Source organism: Dipodomys merriami, unplaced genomic scaffold, assembly GCF_024711535.1.
Source record: "Dipodomys merriami isolate MVZ:Mamm:240054 unplaced genomic scaffold, mDipMer1.0.p SCAF_20, whole genome shotgun sequence".
Lineage (NCBI taxonomy): Eukaryota > Metazoa > Chordata > Mammalia > Rodentia > Heteromyidae > Dipodomys > Dipodomys merriami.
In genome coordinates, this window is record NW_027203382.1 from 18,773,697 (window position 1) to 18,782,864 (window position 9,168).

Genomic DNA, 9,168 nt, shown 5'->3' on the forward strand with positions numbered 1-9,168 from the left:
CACCGGTGGTTCATGCTACAATCCCAACTAATCAGGAAGCTAAAGTCAGAGGCTATCAATTTGAAGCCAGCCCAGGCAGAAAAGTCTGTGACTCTTAACTCCAACCAATGAGTGAAATGCCAAAAATAGAGGGATAGTTCAGGTGATAGAGAGCCAGCCTTGAGTGAAAAATCCAAGCAAGAACCTTGAGTTCAAACCCCAGGAAAAGACACACACATACACACACACACACACACACACACACACACACACACACACACACACACACACACACACACACACACACACACACACACACACACAAATTACATACAGCAAAAAAGAAAATAAGGTATAGATTAGTTAAACATCCAAAACTTCTTAATCTACATTTTGAGGTTCTGGACCCAATTTAGTCTTATTGTCTTATTGTCTAGATAGATTCCTGTAGTCCAAACCCTTCATGGCCTCTCAGCTCCATTTTAGAAAGCCCTTTATATGTTTCTTTCATCATACATTTCCTTCTATTTTTCACAGATTCCTTTATCCAACATCCACTGACTGGATTTGTAAAGTTCGTTTATTTAGCTAGTTTATCTGAAAAAACAACTTTGACCTGTAAAGTTATCTTGTTACCATGATGCTCACAAGGAAAACAGCCCAGCAACAGAGACATTTTAGTGTATCTCAAATTCTTTATTTTATTGATCCTTCTTAAAAATTTATTTTTCTTCCAGCTATCTTTTTATTCTTCACAACATCTAATCGCTCTGGTCCTTCCCATCTTAACTACCCTAAGAATCTCCTTTCTCAGGCCTGCTCATCCTCTCCTCTGGCCATTCTCCTTTACTTGGCTTATCCACCCTTCTCTCAGTTTGAATCACAAAAGCACACTAAGCAAGGCTTCTGAAGAAATCAGATAAAGGGGTCACCTCTGGGTGGGACAGAACTTTGACTCTTCCTGGAAGCAAGTACGTGGTTTAGTAAACTGAGCACAGGCTGGTGCTCATGCCCAGGTCCCCTTTTACCAGATACCTTGATTAAGATGGTGCCGACTTCAATCCATGCTTTCACTACCCATTCAGAATTAGTCATCCTTCTTTCCTGGTGCAGACAGGAAAACACCCTATCCCTTTAGCCCTGCCTCTAGCCCTTTTTCCTCTGGTTATATTTATAGCCACGCTTCTGAACAGAACTTTTTGCCTGGTTATGCTTGAGAGAGTGTCTGCCTATTTGCCAAGATTGGTCTGGATTGTGATCTTTCTGTTTACACTTCCTGCCACAGTTGGAATAATAAGCACATACTGACTGCCCTCATGGCATTTGGCAATGGTCCTATAATGTGCTGGAATGCTCAAGCTTTTAGTGACTACTCAATCATTGGATGTGGGTCACTTTAGAAAGTATTTGTCCTTGAATGAGTGTCCCATACCTGCAGCATCCATGGAAATGCCAGCTGAAGGTCATCTTCTCAGTGCTCCCACAAACTTCCCTTGAAAGACCACATGGAGATTGTATCTGCGTGTTACAGCCATTTCTCCAGGTGTTGGGGAGCTGTTCTATTGTTTTGGACACTTACCTACATGTATAGGGCTGTGTCTTTTTTAAATAGAATCTACATATCACCACTCACAATCTCATGCCAACTCTATCCTTTTAGAATTCTCTAGCCAAGAAGAAGCTTTACTGTTTCCCACCAGTTCTTTTTCTGACCATCAGCACTAAATGGATAGGTGCCTTTAAGTGAAGCTTATGCTGGAGTGTATCTTGGCTGATCATTGTAATAACCATAAAAACCTCAGTCTCTTCTACTTTTAACCCAATCACCAGTCTACAAAAGAACCCTTTCCTGCTACTTCTCCATATTCTTGATGTCTTCAGCATTTGTTCCTAATAAAACTAAACATTCTATTTAGGAATATTGCTATAGATATTAATAAGAATGTTTTCATTTTAGAACATGTATGAAGAATATTATATATTATGTACATATAATCTCCATGGACACTGTTCGATGTCTCTTTGCAACAGGTAGTATATCATTTGAAGGGGAGATAAGAGGTGCTGATCCTAGAGGTTGGACTCAGAGCCTGGGCACTGTAACTGAGCATTGTTGCTCAAATCTAGCACTCTGCCACTTGAGCCACAGTTCCACTTCTGGTTTTGTTTGTTTGTTTGTTTTTTGAGATTTTTTTGTGTTTAATTGGAGATAAAAAATCTCACAGACATTCTTGCCTGAGTTGTCTTCAAACTGCAATCTCAGATCTTTGCTTCCTAAGTAGCTAGGTCTATACATGAGCCACCCATGCCTGACTTATGTATCAATTTTTAAATGAATTGAGTCAAATTGACTATGGTAAATATAGCGATAAAGACATGATGATTTATTTTTATAATGACAAAGATATGATAAATCTTGTATTTACTTGTTAGGGTCACTCATTTTAGATAGAATTCTCCCTTTTTAAAAAAAATTTCACTGAACTGTTTATCCAGAAAAATATTGGATCATTTAATTTCCATGGAGGGCCTTATATAAAATACAGATAAAGTTTATGAAGTAATCTCAGAGACCCAGTATGTATACAATATTCTGGCTAAAACTGATTGATTCCTGAAGGAAAGCTTTAATGCTATTCATTATCCAATTTATTAATCTGTTTATTTTCAGCTTTCATTTATCTGGGGGGTGATTTCCTGTCTGTTCTTTGACAGCTTTCCCAATTGCAGTCACTGAGGAGGACATGACAGGGTTGTAATCTTACGTGAGAGGTAACTTTGGATTCTAATTGTCAACATTTTGGAACATTAAATTCATCTTAAAGCTGGTAATGTTTAATTCTCCCCAATAAGAATATTACAATGTTATTTTATTAAATAAAGGAGATTTTAACCATTAACTCAAAGCTGAAACCCTTTTAAAAGTCCACTTCTTCAAGGTAAGTATCTTTCGCTACAAGAAAGTCTGCCATATGTGTTTATGTTTCTGGTTTCACTGAGGACCAAATGTCTTTAATCTGCTCTGATGATCTCTCTAGGACCATAGGGACCACTGAACTTATTTGCAACTACTTTTCTAGGATCTAGTGAGTGTCATAGATGTCCTTGCTGGGAATAAGTAATTTCTGAACAATCCCCAGAAACATTGTCAAAAGCCTTCAGTGTCATAGAAGAGATACTGAGAATGCTAATGAAGATGATCCAAATAATCTGTAGGGTGGAGGTTCCAATGAGATTTTCTCTTCCCTTTGTCCTGCATTGGAGCATTCAAAAATGAAGTCTTCTTAAACAATTTCTGTTCTGGAATTCTTATTATAAATAAGGATAAAGACAATGTATAGCTTTCTTGAACCCTTGCTGTAAGGACAGAACACAGATATGTGACTAGCTGGTCACTAATATGCCATTGGAGCCACTCCAGTTAAGGACTCTTTCACACCATCACTCTTGACAAACTGTGGGAATGTGGCAGAACACCTTCTCATTTATGACATCTAGTGGCTTCATAGATGCATGGCAACCCCTCAGGTAGCAGAGGAAAGTCTGGTGAAGTTAACAGTGGCTCTACACAGGTTTCATCAATTCCTAAAAATCCAATAGAGCACACTTTAGTCATCAAAGGATATTGGCAGTATTCCAGTTTAAAAGCAAGGCCAATTAACATTATGTTCACCTGGATACAGGAAAGCACAAAAGTCAAAGTGCCCAGAAGTTAAACACAACACAAAGAAAGAACTAAAACTGTTACCCTCCTCATCAAGCTATTCTTTCCTCACAATGGAGGAGAAAAACAGGTAACCATCCTCTAAAGTAGTATTTTGGGCAACAATGGGGGACCACAATCAAAAAGAGCCTGTAGACTAAATCTTTGGTGCTTTTATGAATGCTGGTTCCATAGGAATGAACTCATTTTAAATAATTTTTGGCAACATTTCTGACTTGAATAGTTAGTATACTAATTATTCTTTTGCTGGAAGGAAATACTTTAACTCTGCATAAATTATCTTATTAAATTTAGTCCTTACAAGGTCTCTTCTTATAACTTCTAATTTCCCTTTTTTGGTAAATTAAAGTATCAAGTCTCCATGAGATTAAATATAACTTGCCCTAGTATTTTCAGCTAGAAAGTCATCATTATATCTTTTTGGTGTCAGTATATGTTTCTTTCACATGCCTAGTATATTTGCAAACTACTTTTTATTGATTAACTTGTATATGTGTGTGTGTGTATGTTTTCTCACTAATATTTTTCTCTTTCCCTGTCTTCTTCCTTAACAGTAAATATTCTGTATTTATTACTTTAGTGATGGAGTGTGTGTTTGACAAAACTGAAAAATCTATAAATATCTAGGGATTTGTATTCTTAAGGTATAATGTAAGAAATTAGAGATTTAGCCAGGTGCTGGTGGCTCATGCTTGAAATTCTAGCTAGTCAGGCTAGAGATTTGAGGATTGTAGTTCAAAGCCAGACCAGGCAGGAAAGTCTATGAGATTCTTATCTCCAATAAACTACTCAGAAAAAGCCAGAAATGGTACAGTGGCTCAAGTGGTAAAATGCTAGCCTTGAGCACCAAGTGGTTAAGGACAGCACCCAAGCCTTATGTTCAAACCCCAAGACTGGCAAAGAAAGAAAAGGAAAGGAAGGAAAGAAGGGAGGGAAGGAAAAGGAAAGAAAAGAAAAAAATAGAGATTTAGAGCTTAGAACAAATGCATGCAAGTATCAGGAAATAGGACTTAAGGAGATAGGGTTTAATTATTTCTTCAATAACTTCAGAGGTAAAGAGGAGAGAACAGGCACAGGGTGGGTCTTGGATAAAAAAGTTCTGACACTTTCTCCTGGGTAGAGCTGTCATGACAAATTTTCACATTCCTGTATACCAACAGGTATAGAGGAGAATATACTTCCTCTCTGAGAATACTCCATCTTACAGGAGGTGGAAAGCTGCTGGAACAACCAGATCTGTAAGAATTATTGAAACAAAAATAAGATTGTTCCCAGGCAAATTGGTTAGACAAGTGTAAGTACTTTGTAGCTTCAGCAAAATGTCCTTTCTGGAAAAATGGATGAGGAGGGAATATAAATTGAGTTTAAGTATCTGCCTCCCTGAAAGAACTGAAACATGAAATTTAAACATTATGTGGAATTAGATAAAAGTAAAATTTTATTAATAGCCACACTGCATTATTTTTTTCTAAGACCGTCATAGAAAATAATTCCCAATTGGGTGGCTTGAAACCACCGAAATAGATTGTCCTGAAGCTAGGAGTAGAAGTACGAAATGAAGGTAGCAGCAGGGTCATACTTTCTCAAAAGGCAGAATCTTTCCTAACTTCTTATAGTAGCCTATAGTTCTATGAGCTCCTTGACTTGTGACTACATCACTCTGATTTCTGCATCGTGTTCATATGGACTTAGGCATGCATTTTTATGTGTCCTCCCTCTTCTCATAAGAAATCTGGTCATTGGAGTCAGGGTCCACATTAATCCAGTATGACCTTATCTTAACTTAGATACACCTAGAATAACATTGTTTCCAAATAAGATTGTGTTCACAGGTGTCAGTGCTTAGGGTTGAAAGTATCTTTTGGAAAGTAAAATTTCAACAGCATGCAAATGGCTCTGGGATAGTAGATTTATCACTCTATATACATGGTTTAGTTCTCATTTTTATGGAATCTGGAAAACTATCTCTAATCCTTTCTGGCTCCAATACTTAATGATTCTATAGACCCTTAGTGAATGAGAACATGAATCCTCACCCCCCACACACACATACCCATGATTTAATGAGCTTCACAGATTCTGCTACCTTGTAGAACTTTAATTTCTTTTCGGTCTGTTCTTCTCACCCTTAAGACCTAAAAGGTATTAAATGGCAAATACAATAATACACTGTCTCTTGAAGGGCACTGAAAGAAATCTAGATTTGAGTCAGCAAGCAATTACACTGATGCTAAAATTTGATCATGAATGTTAAATACAAAAGCAAACCTGCTTTATTAAAGATTGAACTTCATGGTTGCCAAAAGAAGCTAAGACAAGATTCAGTGGAGAAAATATGAAATAGGTAACATAAGGTTTAGTTTCTGCATGAGTAAATTGTTAGAATTGCAAATGCCTTCTAGAAACAAAGCAATGACAGAGGTGAGCCAAAAGCCAAGGAACAAAAGCCAGCCCTGGGTCACTCTCATCTCTAGAGACAAACAGTACTTTTCTAAAGCAGGCAAGGCAAAGCCCATCTCAGAAAGCCTCAGTGAAGTTTTGCTCTGATTGAAATCAATACAAGAGCCCTTACAATGGTAACTAGAGACATTTTACAGAGGAAGAAGATTAGCTGAAATCGTGGGTGTTAGTCTATTCTTAAAAGCTCTGCTGGGGAGGATGAATCCATTGTAACAGAATTAAGAAACATAAGGAATTGGCTGCAGCAGTTATGAAGGCTGAGAAGTTCCAGTCTTTCATCAACAAACTCAAGACTTAGGAAAGATAATTTTATACCTTTCAGTCCCAAGGCCTGAGAAACAGAAATATCGGTAGTATGAATTGCTATGCGAAGGCAGAAGTAGGAAGCCTTTGCTCAGTCAGGTAGGAAGAGAGAACATTGACTTTCCTCCATCTTTCTGTTCTCTCAAGGGTTGAATGAAACCCACACACCTTGGTAAGGAGCATCTGCTTTACTTTGTCCACCAATCCAAATTCTAATCTCTTCAGAACATGTTGAAATAGTACCAGATGTTTAAATCCATGTTTTCAACATCATGAGCATGGATTTGTCAGTTTCCAGAGCTATGAAATATATCTATTTTTTTAAAATAAATTTCTAAGTCTCCAATACTCTGTAAAAACGGGATACAACAGACTAAGACAGAGAAGTCCAATGGGCCCGTAGATTTGACACTTAAAATTAAGTATCACATTCTAAGTAAAAGCAATCACCCACTAGAAAAAAATGTTCAGGAATTCAGCATTGTGGTTAGAAATACTGGACTCTAGAGATGACAAACTTCCTAAAGATGACAAACTTCCTAGATCTCACATTTACTAGTGATGTGACTTCAGGCAAGTCATGAGTTTCTCTAAGCCACAAGTAAAAGATGATTTTCAACCTCTTACCTGGAGTCTTGTGGGAATGAAGTAAGTGATACAGGTCAAATGCTTTAACGAGTGTAAGAGAAGAGTCTGGTGTTACATATCATGGCCCCAAAGCAGAGCCGTCATTCTCACCATTGCAAAAATAAGAAGGATGAGGATAGAGACTTTATAAGTAACTTGCTCAAGGCCACCTGAGTAAGTGGGTACTCTGTTGTATTTAGAAGTTATAAATAAGCTTATTTATTAGAAGATAATTTAATTTACACAATTTCTCTAGAACTCCATTAGCCAAAATGTCTCATTCTTTTAAATAAATATTTTCATTTTTAAGACATTTCATAAATGAAGTGACATAAGTCCAAAGCTCTCAATTAGCTATGATTTGAAAATGACCAAAATTTTCTGTTTGAATATGACATAAATCCACTGGGAGCTAGGAACAATTCTTAAAAACACTTTTAGTATATTTGAGTACAAAGAAGTTACCATTCAACCATGATTACAATGCATCTTGACCAATGTCATCGCTTTCAATATTCTTACCCATCCCTCCCAACCTCCTCCTTCCCCCACATATCTTAAATTTTGTAGGATATACTTTGAACTTCTTACTGCATTTTGTACTTCATTCTTCATTCGTGTACCTCTCCCACCTTTCTTTGGCCACACTCCACCTCATCCTTTCAAGTTTGTTTTGCTGAAGTATGATTTTTGCCTTTCTAAGGAATTACACTGTTTGAATTATCCTTTAAATCTACTGTATTTCAATTAATACATTTATGTACACTTCATATAAGGTATATGTTTGTAAGCCAAAAAATGCTAGCTTTCATACATGAAGGAAAACATTCAACCTCTGACTCTCTGACCCTGATTTACTTTGCTTAATATATTTTTCAGTTCCATCCATTTCTTTGTAATTGATGTAAATGCAATTTTATAAGATTTTAACTATTGTCCATTAAAAAAACTTACAAAAGTTATCCTGCAATCTAGCTCTTAAATTGCTAATGTTCCTAGAAATCATGTAACACTTAGTTGTATCTTAAATTTATAAAACATACATTAATCTATATGTCACTAGTTTCATTTTGCCTGTGAAGGGCTGTATATATCATATGTAGTGATATAGTAAATTCAGGAGCTTGCATCCTCTGTCTTTAAATACCATAAAAATGATCATAGTAGTGCTCTCTAGAGTTGTAGACTCGATCTAACACAAATCATTATGATCATCATCCATCAAGAAATAGACTCTAAAATAATTGATGGTCTAATCTAAAGGTGAGCTGCCAATACCTACAGTATTGAAATGAAATGAATCAAGAACAGCCCTTGATTTATCCTTTCATCTCCAAAGACAAGGAGTAAATTTCTGAAGCAGACCAGGTCATAGTCTACACCAGGAGGTCACAGGAATGTTTTCTCTGCTGGGAAACAATCACAACGGCCTTTACAGTGAAAACTAGAAGCAGTTTTCAGAGGAAGAGTCAAGGTTATTTTCAGCTGTTTGGCAAGAATTATGGAAAGTTGGGATGATGACTTTTACCAAGCCAGGAACTTGGGAAAGGAAGGTGACAAGTGTTACCCCAGGAAGAAGGTGAAAGTGTTAGCCTAGAACACAAAAATAGTTTAGTGCTAGACATGTTAAGTTTGGAAACCTTTGTTAGTCATCTAATTCAAATAGGTCATTATATCTAAAGATTAAAGCTTAGAGAAACTGCATAAATTTTCAATATGAATCTGAAAATTTTTGGCTTATGGAAACTAGATTACCTATAAAGGTAATTGGAGAATACAGAGGGGAAAAAAACAGCTATGAGCTAAGTCAGCAAGAAATCAAGAGTGAATGATATAAAAACTGAAGACAAGAAATAGTCAGCTGTGTCAAATTCTGCTCAGAAAGAGTAGGATAAAGACCGATGAGAATCCAGTAAATTAATTAGCACCACGGAAACTACTGAGGACTCTATCCAGGGCATTTTAATGGAGTAGTCAGATGGAAATTATATTACAGTAAATGAAAGAGTAGAGTAGAGACAGTATAAAGCATCTTGCAGTGCATTGGTGATGATAGTAAAAACAAACCAAAAGAA